This window comes from Lynx canadensis, chromosome B4, assembly GCF_007474595.2.
Source record: "Lynx canadensis isolate LIC74 chromosome B4, mLynCan4.pri.v2, whole genome shotgun sequence".
NCBI lineage: Eukaryota > Metazoa > Chordata > Mammalia > Carnivora > Felidae > Lynx > Lynx canadensis.
The window spans coordinates 36,062,774-36,075,169 of record NC_044309.1 but is presented as its reverse complement, the minus strand read 5'-3'; the positions used below and the strand labels follow the sequence as shown (position 1 = coordinate 36,075,169).

The following is a 12,396-nucleotide window of genomic DNA, read 5'->3' as shown; positions in this document are numbered from 1 at the left end:
AGCCTGACGCGGGGCTCGAACTCCCGGACCGCGAGATCGTGACCTGGCTGAAGTCGGACGCTTAACCGACTGCGCCACCCAGGCGCCCCAAAATGACCCTATTTTTAATGAACTTATGGGTCCGTACAACTTGATACAGGACAACCTGATCTGTTTATCGGAAAAGGAAAATGGTTTCATTGATTGTTTGAGGACCTGAACAAAATTTTGAATGGGCTCCATTTTCAGTATATGAGATTAGCTTTTGGCCACTTCTCTTTGCTCAAGAGACCAATACAAGTGCATACAGATTCACTAATAGGCATAATATATATTACACACACCCCATCCACCTCTCCTATTTCTTAAAATTTTTTTAAAGTTTTCTTTATTTTGAGACAGAGCGACCTTGTGCACACAAGTGGGGGAGGGGCAGAGAGAGGGAGAGAGAATCCTAAGCAGGCTCAGTACCCTCAGTGCAGAGCCCTAACCCACAAACTGTGAGATCACGACCTGAGCCAAAGTCAGAGGCTCAACGCTCAACTGACTAAGCCACCCAGGTGCCCCTACCTTTCCTGTCTATAAATCAGGAAATGCAGAAGCAAAAACTCTTACACATTTGCCACCTCACCCACATTACACATGATGTGAGGCCCATAGATTTTTATAACCTCTCTGAAGTAATGGACTGTACTGTTAGTCACCTAGATGATACAGATGTGCTGAGGCAATAATTTCAGGCCATACCTGAGCCAACACTCTTCTCCTAGAGTGTATCTGGCCTTATGTTTGTCTCAGTCACTTATGACTAAATTTTTACCTTAAACTCTACATGAAAGTCACTTTTTTGTCGTTCTGTAGATGTAGATGTATTTGTATTGATGTCAAAGTATCAGTCCAAAACAACTTAATCCTACTTAACACAAAACAAAGTGCTAGACCACACATGGGGTAGGGGGAGCGGATTTGTAAACTGGGAGCATGACCTGAAGAAAAGGAGCTTACTGGTTTTCCTCCTCTAGACAGGGTATTGTTCTCAATTCTGAAGAGTCATTCAGTGATGCCCAGAAACACTTTCTCTAGAAGTTGGCCACTTGATCCTAGTTCTACCAAAACTTTTTCCTGAGTTTTATTAATACAGAGCCTTTTGTTGAAGACGTTCAAACATATTTCAAGGATTTGCAGTAATATGATTATTTTCATGTTCAACAAATAGGAAAATAAACATCAAGAAGCATCTCAGAAAATGAACATTAGTGGAGAAAAGGAAGTGTGGCATCAAATGAGCCCTATGCTGTCTGGAGATATGGTGACTTTTTATAGCATTGAGAAAATGTCTCCCCTTTCTGGGTGTCAGTTTCCTTATGTAACAGTAGGGTGATTTGACTGGATAATCTTCAGGGACCTTTCCAGTGTTGACACCCTGGGAGACCATGAGCCTAGATTAGTCCTACTGGCTTCTCAACGCTGGAGCTTGCGCATTGTTCTTAAGACAGGCCAGAGTTTAAAATATTTTCACATGCAATGGCTCCTTGGGGATTTTGGTTTAGGCTCAGATTTGGGACACAAAAATGGATGGAGCATATTAGAGAGCAGAGACCTTGATTATCTGAGAATGATGGATACCAATGTAGAAAATCCTGTGGATAGCTGTTCATTCCCCCCCCGCCCCCGCCACTTTGCTGAACTTTATTAAAGCAAAAGCAAAGGTAAATCTCTAGAACATAGTCATTTTTCTGGGATTCTTCCCTCAAAAATATGACAGTTGATTTCCAAACACATGCTAGAGTGTACATGGTTCCCAACTATACTTGTCAGTGAGAAGCTGAAATCCTAAGATGTACATCTTCCAACTGTCTGTGGTCTGTCTTTGGATCAACAGTAATTGCCTGAACAGCTACTATGGCTTCATTAATTTTTGCCTGTAGGTCTCTGAGCTCTTCTATGTGCAGCAATTACAGATTTTGAGCACTTCATTAACAACTGCATCTCCAGTGTCAAAACCAAGAATATATTTATCTAAAGTAACAGGCAAACCCTCTTTTGTTTGATTTGCTTTAGCAACTGCATCCTGCTCAGGTGCTCCTGGACCAAAATGCGAGTTGCCTTAAGCATTACCAGGTAACCATTAAGATGCTGAATCTGAAGAAAGTTAGCCAAAGCCATTACACCAGCCTTAAGATAAGGATTATTTTCATCCAAATTGATCAGTGCCTCTACACTGTCAGCATTTTTTGTATTATCAGGTAGCAAGCCCTTGTATTTTTCAGCATTGTCTCCATACTCAAGTCTAACGGCTAAACCAAGAAGCCAGTCAATTACTTCTTGTTGATCTTGAATCCTGAAAGGACAGTTAACATGTCTGAGATACTTTTCAAAGGACTTGGACCAGTCACTGCTGTGGATGTTTCTTAAACTACCTCTGCCTTCAATCTTGTGGTGTTTGATTTTCTGGTCTTCAAGTCAAACAATAAGGTTTGTAAATTCTGTTTCAGTTTTTCAGTTGAAGCTAGCAGGGTTGTGGTAGTTGAGGGCCATCAGCTTGCCTTGGAACGTGGTCCCTGCTTCTTGCTTTGGTTCCCTGGGCGTGGGTTGGGAGAGGGGAGGCAAGGAGGGGCAGGCAGCACAGGCACTGTTCGTGTTCTAAGGACTTGTTCAGATTTTCGTATATGGTTCAATAAGTTGCAACCAGAAAGGAGTTTTTTTCTGAATGAGCTATTCTGTATTGAAACAAAAATGAGAGCCCTGTATAAGAAGTCTCTCCAAAACTTTATCAAGAATTTTAAAGGAACTAGATTTTCAGATGGGTGTGTTTTTCATCTGGGTGAGGCCTGGGAAAATTGAGAGGCCCAACCCGGATATCAAGCTTACTTAAGGGTGTGTGTACTTCCTCGTTCAGAGAAGGAAGATCTGGCAGGAAAGATCGGAAGAGATCTGCAGCTTTTTAAAGTCATTCAAAAAAATATAGATCCAAAACTAGTGACCCTGAGTCTAGCTGGTAAGTGTTGGATCAAAGGAGTTAAAATATGTTGTGTGTGTTTTGTATTAACTCTAAAGTATCCATGGCACTACTGTGTAGTAGACACTCTGTAAAGGTTTTTGAACTGAAATGAATGAGAACAGTAATAACATAATATCTTTATGAAAGACTTCATGCATATCAAAACGTCTCCAAGAATCTGGACAACCAATAGCAACGGACATCTGAGGTTTATAAAATGGTACCTTTCCAACTACTTTCCAACTTCCAAGATTTCTTGATGGAAACATTCTTTCTATTCCTTCCTAGTCCAGTAAAACCTTGGATTGCGAGTAACTTGTTCTGCAAGTGTTCCGCAAGATAAGCAAACATTTCTAATAAATTTTAACTTGATAAAAAGAGCTATGTCTTGCAATACAAGTAGTATGTGAGGTCGAATGTCACATGATCATAACTGAGCCAATGGTTCTTCAAATTTGCTTTGATATATAAGTGCTTTGGATCACAAGCATGTTTCTGGAACGAATTATGCTCGCAAACCAAGGTTTTACTGTATTACTAAATGAGAGTTTCTTGGGGCATCTCTCAGACATTTCTCCAAAGAAGATATACAAATGGATAATGAGCATATGAAAAGATGCTAAACATCAGTAATTGTTAGGGAAATGTAAATCAAAAGCACAATAAGATACCACTCACATCTATTAGGATGGATACTATTAATAAAATAGAAGATAACAAGAGTTGGTGAAAATGTAGAGAGACTGGAACCCTGGCATACTGTTAGTGGGAATGTAGATGGTTCAGCCCCTGTGGAAACTAGTATCATGGGTCCTCAAAAACTTAAAAACAGAATTACCATAGGGGTGCCTGGGTGGTTCAGTCGGTTGAGGGTCTGACTCTTAATCTCAGCTCATGTCTTGATCTCAGGATGGTGAGTTCGAGCCCGTTGGGCTCCACACTGGGCATGAAACCTACTTAAAAAAAAAAAAAATTAAACAGAACGAACATTTTGAAATAAAGATGTGAATAAAAGGAAAAAATCGGTGAAAATTGTTCTCATATCAACAAATTGCCAGGAATACCCTGAAATATTTGTTTACTCTTTCTAGGTTATTAATTTGCTATATCCTGTAAACATGGGCTTTATCCACCACAATAAAAATAAGGACTTGGGGTCTGGGTAGCTAGAGCCCTCTCATTAGGATAGCTGTGCACTTTATTATTATTATTATTATTATTACTATTATTATTATTTGAGGGGGGCAGAGGGAGGTTTCCCAAGGAATTTATTTGGGCCAACCTGGGGACAGGGAAGCTTTGCATCTGAAAGAAAATGTTGGGCCTTTTGGTGGTGAAGTGTGGCTCTCCCTGGGGCCACAGGACCAGATGGGACAGTGGGAACTTGATCTTGGAGTCCTGGAACTGCTTGGCTGCCAGTGGGCTGCCCTTGCTGGCTGCAGTCCTCACCTTCATGATCTGGATCGAGTGAGCGCTGTGCCAGTGCCTATGTCAGGACAGCACCGGGTGCCAGAGCCTGCAGTGGTCGGTCCCCATACTTCGGGTACGTGCCGTGGGTGCCGTTGCTGGAGTCATAGCGCAGCCAGGCTCTGAAGCTCTTCCCCCACAAGGAGCATTTCTTGCACCCCTGTCTGCAGCAGACAGTTGCGCCTGAAGACTTTTTCGTCTTCCTCAGCTGAGACACAAAGTACCAGAAGGGGGGGCTTGGTCCCAATATGATTAGGTGCAAAAGATTCCCTGGCCATAGAGGGGCTGAGTGCTGCATTGGGGGTGGGCAGGCCGCCCCCCACCACCTTGGACCGTTGTAGGGTGCCCGAGGCCTTCGTGGGGCACTCTCGGCCTGTCGCCACCACCATGAAAGGCGACTGTGCACTCTATTGTCTGAACTAGAAAAATTCATGAGAGTGAAAGGGATTGCCAATAATGATCACCCCCAGATGAATGGTCACTCCCTCCTTCTACCCTGGAAGTGGGGTTGCCATTTGTAAGTTGTAATTTGCAACTTTTGAGTATTAACTTTAATGTATATTTTCATATTTTCAGGCACCTAACCAAAGGATTAGAAGTACTCTGATAGTGGGGTGCCTCAGTTAAGCATCCCACTCTTTTTTGGGGCACCTGGGTGCTCAGTTAAGTGTCCGACCTCAGCTCAGGTCATGATCTCATGGTTCGTGAGTTCGAGCCCCATGTCGGGCTCTGTGCTGACAGCTCAGAGCCTGGAGCCTACTTTGGATTCCATCTCTCTCTCTCTCTCTCTCTCTCTCTCTTTCTCTCTCTCTCTGCCCCTCCCCTGCTCATGCTCTGTTTCTCTCTCTCAAAAATGAATAAGCTTAAAAAAAATTTTTTTTAAAAAGCACCCCACTCTTTTTTTTTAAATACGAAATTTATTGTCAAATTGGTTTCCATACAACACCCAGTGCTCATCCCAACAGGTACCCTCCTCAATGCCCATCACCCACTTTCCCCTCCCTCCCATCCCCTATCAACCGTCAGTTTATTCTCAGTTTTTAGGAGCCTCTTATGGTCTGGCTTCCTCCCTCTCTAACTTTTTGTTTTTCCTTCCCCTCCCTCATGGTCTTCTGTTAAGTTTGTCAGGATCCATATATGAGTGAAAACATATGGTATCTGTCTTTCTCTGCCTGACTTATTTCACTTAGCATAACACTCTCCAGTTCCATCCATGTTGCTACAAAAGGCCATATTTCATTCTTTCTCATTGCCAAGTAGTATTCCATTGTGTATATAAACCATAATTTCTTTATCCATTCATCAGTTGATGGACATTTAGGCTCTTTCCATAATTTGGCTATTGTTGAAAGTGCTGCTATAAACATTAGGGTACAAGTGCCCCTATGCATCAGCACTCCTGGATCCCTTGGGTAAATTCCTAGCAGTGCTATTGCTGGGTCATAGGGTAGATCTATTTTTAATTTTTTGAGGAACCTCCACACTGTTTTCCAGAGCGGCCGCACCAGTTTGCATTCCCACCAACAGTGGAAGAGGGTTCCCGTTTCTCCACATCCTCTCCAGCATCTATAGTCTCCGATTTGTTCATTTTAGCCACTCTGACTGGCTGGTATGAGGTGATATCTCAGTGTGGTTTTTATTTGTATTTCCCTGATAAGGAGTGACATTGAGCATCTTTTCATGAAGCATCCCACTCTTGATTTGCGCTCAGGTCATGATCTCACGGGTTCATGGGATCAAGCCCTGAGTTGGGTTCTGTGCTGACAGTGTGGGGCCCGCTGGGGATTCTCTCTCTCCCACTCTCTCTGCCTCTCCCCTGCTCGTGCACTCTGTCTCTCTCTCAAAATGAATAAATAAACTTAAAAAAAAAAGAAATACTTTGATAGAATACCAGCTATTATTTGTTAATATTAACAAAAACCTTAGATACTTGTTACAAAGCAGATAGCATCTTCGAAAAAAAAACCGAAACAAACCTGTGTTGTAAATATAGCTATTTCCAGGGCAATGAACACCTAAAAAGGTGGATTTTCACTCATTCAGTAGTTCAGGGAATGTTGAAACAATTTTTGTGCACTGCTCGGTGCTTTGAAGCAGACAAAGATGTTGAAGTGATGTTTCTGTCTTTAACGATTTAGACCAAGCAATGAGCTAGAAAACGCCTACTCATAGTGATGTGTCTGTTGGTGTAACAGTGCCGACAGAGTGATAGAAATAAAATGTTTCCATTGAGAGGGTAACCATAGGGAAGCCTAGAATTTATGAATCGTTTTGATGGAAGGAAGGTCATTACATCAAGTAGAAACTTGTTTAGACAACAGGCTGAAATTTTTCCTTACTTGTTTGGAAAGAAATAAGAACACTGTAACAGCAGCCATACATTGTCATACTTTGTTACGGTTCTTCCCCTTTGAGACACCAGGTTAATTTTAAAAATCATCTTTTCAAAGAATTTTTGGCTTTTTTTCCCTTCAAGAATAAAGAAACTTTAATTCTTTTGTTTTTCTAATTTTTTTAATGTTTATTTATTTTTGAGAGAGAGAGAGAGACAGAGACAGAGAGAGCACGAGCAGGGGAGGGGCAGAGAGAGAGGGAGACACAGAATCAGAAGCAAGCTCCAGGCTCCGGCTGTCAGCACAGAGCCCAACACGGGGCTCGAACTCATGAATGGTGAGATCATGACCTGAGCCGAAGTTGGATGCTCAACCGACTAAGCCACCTAGGCGCCCCAGGAAACTTTAATTCTTATTCATCTGGAATTAGAATTCAGTATCTGAAGTCAGAAAATTTTAGTTCATGGTTTGGATTTTCTGCTGTGTTTACAAACCCGATTGCCCTGAAAAAATTTTTTCTTGATTGGCAGTCTTTCTCCTCATTTGCCCAATTCACTGCTCTCTGACAATAGAGCTTGATAGTACACATCCAGGCAGGGGTGGAGAAGAGGAGCCATTCAGTGTTCTGCCTGGCCCCTTAAAAGGCCCCTTAAAAGGTGCAAAGGTGGTTCCCACGTGTGTCTCCCGTAAGTGCTTGCGACATGGCAGCCCCTGAGGTCACCTCTGTTCCCAAGATAGCATCATGAGCTAAATCTACACCAGATTTGGAGTCTGAAGTTGTGCATTAGAATCCTAGCTCTCCTATTATAATAGACACATGGCCTCAGGCAAAGTGACTGAAATTCTTTGAGCTTCAATTTCCTCATCTATAAAGTGAAAGTAATTCCTTTCACAGAGCTGTTGTCCAAATTCCCTGAGGAAAAAACAATCCACAGGAAAGGAGGGACCTAGTGTAGGACCTGGCACATAGTAGAGATCAAATAAATGCTGTGTTTTGGGTTTTCTTTTATAAATGCACTGTGGGGGAAAAGAAAAACCCACACAGGTGTGCCCTCAATTTGTACAGATATACATTTGCTGACAGTTGAACATTTTTTTTAAACGTTATTTCCTGTTTTTAAGAAATGTGCAGGTTAAAGGGGTGGAAACACAGCAAAAGTGCAAGAACATAATAAAATGATCTTTCAGTTAGAGCAAGCCATCTATCTCTCTCCATCTCATTTTCTCCTCCAAAAGTCAGGAAGAGCAGCAGATTCCATTCAGTCACCAAGAAATGGTCCCAGACCACTTCCGCCAGAACAACATCCATCCTGTTGCCTTCAATGTATGATCTCACTACCAACTCTCACACTCTTGCTTGGAGCCACGGTTCTCAAACTTGAGCAGAATGACTTTGAACACTTCTGAGTCAGAAGGTCTGGGGTGGGGCCGAGAATTGGCATTTCTAACACGATCCCATGTGATGTTGATGCTGTTGACTGGGATCACAGCACTGACAACCCTGGTGAACTTCCTACTACCCAGTTTTCTTTCTCCTGCTTTAAGACTTCTATTAAGGAGCGCCTGGGTGGTTAAGCATCCGACTTAATCTCTCAATTTGTGGGTTCGAGCCCCGCGTTGGGCTCTGGGCTGACAGCTCGGAGCCTGGAGCCTGCTTTGGATTCTGTTGTCTCCCTCTCTTGGCCCCTCCCCCACTCACACTCTGTTTCTCTGTCTCTCAAAATAAATAAACATTAAAAAAAGATTAAAGACTTCCATTAAATGATACTTCCTAAAGTCTCTCCCTTTTTAGCAAAATAAAAATAATTCACAGAAGAAAAAAAACGATGTTTCCCACCACTCATCTTTCATCTTTTAGATCATAAGCTCATGATGACTGAATTTTTCCCCCCAGTGATAGAGTGAAAAGAATATAGGTTTTGTAGTCAGATTCTGGTTTAAAATCTTGATTCTATCACTTATTACTTCTGTGACATTGGACAAATTATTTTAATCAGTTGGAGCCTTGGTTTTCTTACTATGAAATGGGACTAGTGATTTTTGTATCTTGGGGGTTTTGTGAGAGTACAGTTCCTGACCATAATGAAAATAGCTAATATTTATTGAGCATTTATTGTGTATTAATCATTCTTTTAAGATCTTTACATATATGGACTTATCTATTCTTCACAACAGCTAAATAGTACAGGCTAGCAACAGCTAATCAGTTAATAAGTGGAATCTGAACTAAGAAGAAAAGTCCATTTTACAGATGAGGAAACTATGGCACAGAGAAGTAACTTGCTCAAGACAAAACAGGTAGCGGAACTGGAATCTGAACTTTCATTATACTGAACATCATTATACCTTGCTAGGATGTGGTTTCTGTATGACATCAAAGAAGAAGGGGTCCAGGAAAAAATTTGTTAACAGTGAATGAGATAGTGACTGTACTGTAAGCAATATTGGGCCAGGGCAAGGTGTGGCTTTCACACAAAACGCTTGAAGACACTGTTTGATTTGCTAGCCAAGGTAGGTTGGTATTTGTGTGCCTGTATGTGTGTGTGTGTGAGAGAGAGAGAGAGAGAGAGGGAGAGAGAGGGAGAGAGGGAGAGAGGGAGAGAGAACATGTGCAAGCCTGTGTGATGTGCACACTGTGGGTAGATATGTTGATAATCCATTTTACATCTCCAGACCTACAGCTGGATGCCTGGCTGGCTCTGGCCTTGTAGTGTCCCCAAGGAATGCACTTGTGTGTAATTATGTCACCCTCTAGTGGTTACTTCTCCATTAGCCCTTCCTCCATGAAACCGCCACTCCGTGTCAGTGCTTCTTCGAAATGAGACTCAGTGAGCAGAACCTGAGGGAGACTGCACGGAGGGGCTGAGAGAAGGGGAGCATGGCCCAGGGCAAGAAGAGAGAGGAAGAGTGTGAAGGAAGGGAACGCACCACTGGAAATAACCAGTAGTTCACTTCTGGCAGGGGAAGAAGGGGAGGCAGGAAAGGCAGAACATTTTGGAGCAAGGGGGGGAAGGAAGGAAGATGGGCTCAAGTGAGAGTCCTGATACCACTTTTCACTCAGTACCATTTGTATTTATGGGATGGGACAGTTAGTGCATCTAGAGCTCTTTCCAGAGCTTCAGTACTGAGGGCTGAAGTGGGATTACACAAGGAATATTCTTAGCCAGTTTCAATTCTCTTTTCCAAGGGAAGTAAGCACAGACTGTGGGGCTAACAAAGGCTGGCTACTTTCCAGGTTTTCACCACCCTGGAATGGACAGCTAACTTTCCTCCTTCTCCGTAGCCTGAGGCTGTGTTCTCTCTGCCAGTGAAGGTCATCCTCATAGATCTGTCATATCTTGATAAATATTTCAAAAGGCAAGGATGGAATCACGATCAATCTTCCTCAGAACTGGTTTGTAACTCCACATCGGGTCTGGAACTCTGCTGTCTAAAACCTTACTGAGCCAGAGTTTGAAGGTTATTCCTATTTTGAAAAGGTACTGGGGCTGAGCCAGGTTTTTCTGGAAAGTTCTATGTGGATGAACCAAAGCATTTACATTTCTTACATAATGCCAGACTCAGAGGAGTCTGAGGCACCAGCTCTGTTGCAGAGCTCACAGCCAGCTTCCCTTTTCTGCCAAGAGGGTAGGGTTAAAGGTTTAGAAAATAGCCAGAATTAACTCTTCACACCCCAGAAAAAAGATAGTTACAAAAAATTTTTAAAAAAAGAGAATTAAAAGAAAAATAAAGAGATAAAAAGCAAATCTTTACATCATGTGATACTGTTGTTTTCCTGGATACCAGTCATTCCCCAAACTGCCAATACACCAAGCACTGGCTTTCCCCTCTTCAAAGAGGGATGTGAAAACAGTACAAAAACTCTGTTCAAATTTTTTCTAAAGTTAAAACAACTTCTCTTAGTTTTGAGACCTAGAATCCAGTGAAGTTTATTTGTTGTTTACTTTTTATTTTTATTATTTAAACATTTTTTAAATGTTTTTATTTATTTATTTTTATTTTTAAAAAAATTTTTAAATGTTTTATTTATTTTTAAGACAGAGAGAGACAGAGCATGAGTGGGGATGGGGCAGAGAGAGAGGGAGACACAGAATCTGAAGCAGGCTCCAGGCTCCAAGCTGTCCGCACAGAGCCCGATGCAGGGCTCAAACTCACTAACTGTGAGATCATGACTCGAGCCAAAGTCGGACGCTCAGGATGCTCAACCGACTGAGCCCCCTGGGCGCCCCTGTTTTTATTTATTTTTGAAGGAGAGAGAGAGACAGAGCATGAGCGGGGGAGGAGCAGAGAGAGAGAGGGAGACACAGAATCCGAAGCAGGCTCCAGGTTCTAAGCTGTCAGCACAGAGCCTGATGCGGGGCTCGAACTCATCTGTGAGATCATGACCTGCCTGAGCCGAAGTTGGACGCTTAACCAACTGAGCCACCAGGCGCCCTTACTTTTTATTTTTAAACTTCACTTACCATTTAAGGCCAAAGTGTTCAAGTAACTTACTCAAAAGATCTGTTGTAACCATCAAGAATTCTTTGATTTAGCTGGGTGAGGGCATGACCCGAAATTGGAGTTGTCAACATTCTGACATAATAACAAAACTTAGTAATTAGGTGACACCTTCCCTTTAAAGCTTTGAGAGCACTGTGTAGACATTTGATGACGGCACTTATTTGTTTGTTTTGCAAATGGAGAAAATAAGGCATAGAATAAAGAAGGGATTTTCTCAGGGTCCTAGGAACCGTTGAGGTTGAGTGCATCGTTCCTCTGACCTGCGAGCATCTTTGAATTCCTCACTCAGGTGCGCACTCAGGATCACCTCTGTACGCGATGTTTCAAGAAAACTCGTATGCCGTGGGAAGCATAATCAGTTATTGGCAGAAGTACATAGAATTAAATTTGATCACTTATGCTACTAAGTGATTAGGATTGCCAGTTGATTTAACTACAATAAAGGAGGACAAGTGAACATTTTATTTTAGAAAGAGTGATTATGCGTGTCACCCAACCATGTTACTGACAAAGTGCTTTGGGAAAATAGAAAACAATCTTTGGAATCCTTTTTCAGCCTAGTCCTCCATTTTTCTGATTTTAACGCTATAAATTTTAAAAGTTTGGCATAGTTTGAAAAACAATATGAAGACTAAGAGATTTGCTCGCAAGTGAATTAGCTTGCATTGTGTTTTCACCAGCAACATGCCTTAGTCTGTAATGCTTCACTATACAGATGGCATATCAGCTGTCATATGCTACCCTTAATATCCTAATTATCATAATTTTCAATATAAACATAGCATTTATTAAAAACTTTCTGGGGGCTCCTGACTGGCTCAGTCGGAAGAGTGTGTGATGCTAGATCTTGGGGTCATGAGTTTGAGCCCTTGTGCAATGGGTATAGAGATTATTAAAATAAATAAGTAAATTAAAAAAAAATTCTGTAAGGTGGCCTAAACTGTAGATAGTTGCAACTACTACATGAATTAATATGTGAACTAAAGTTTTTCTGTGTTCTGTAGCATGAAGATAGTAAGTGCTTAAAATTTGAGTATTTCTGGGGCGCCTGGGTGGCGCAGTCGGTTAAGCGTCCGACTTCAGCCAGGTCACGATCTCGCGGTCAGTGAGTTC

At 42.0% G+C, this 12,396-nt stretch overlaps 1 pseudogene; it reads right to left on the bottom strand.

Moving 5' to 3' along the window:
* Positions 1–1,793: 1,793 nt before the first annotated feature.
* LOC115518634 lies at positions 1,794–4,435 on the bottom strand (annotated as a pseudogene).
* Between the last annotated feature and the right edge of the window lie 7,961 nt (positions 4,436–12,396).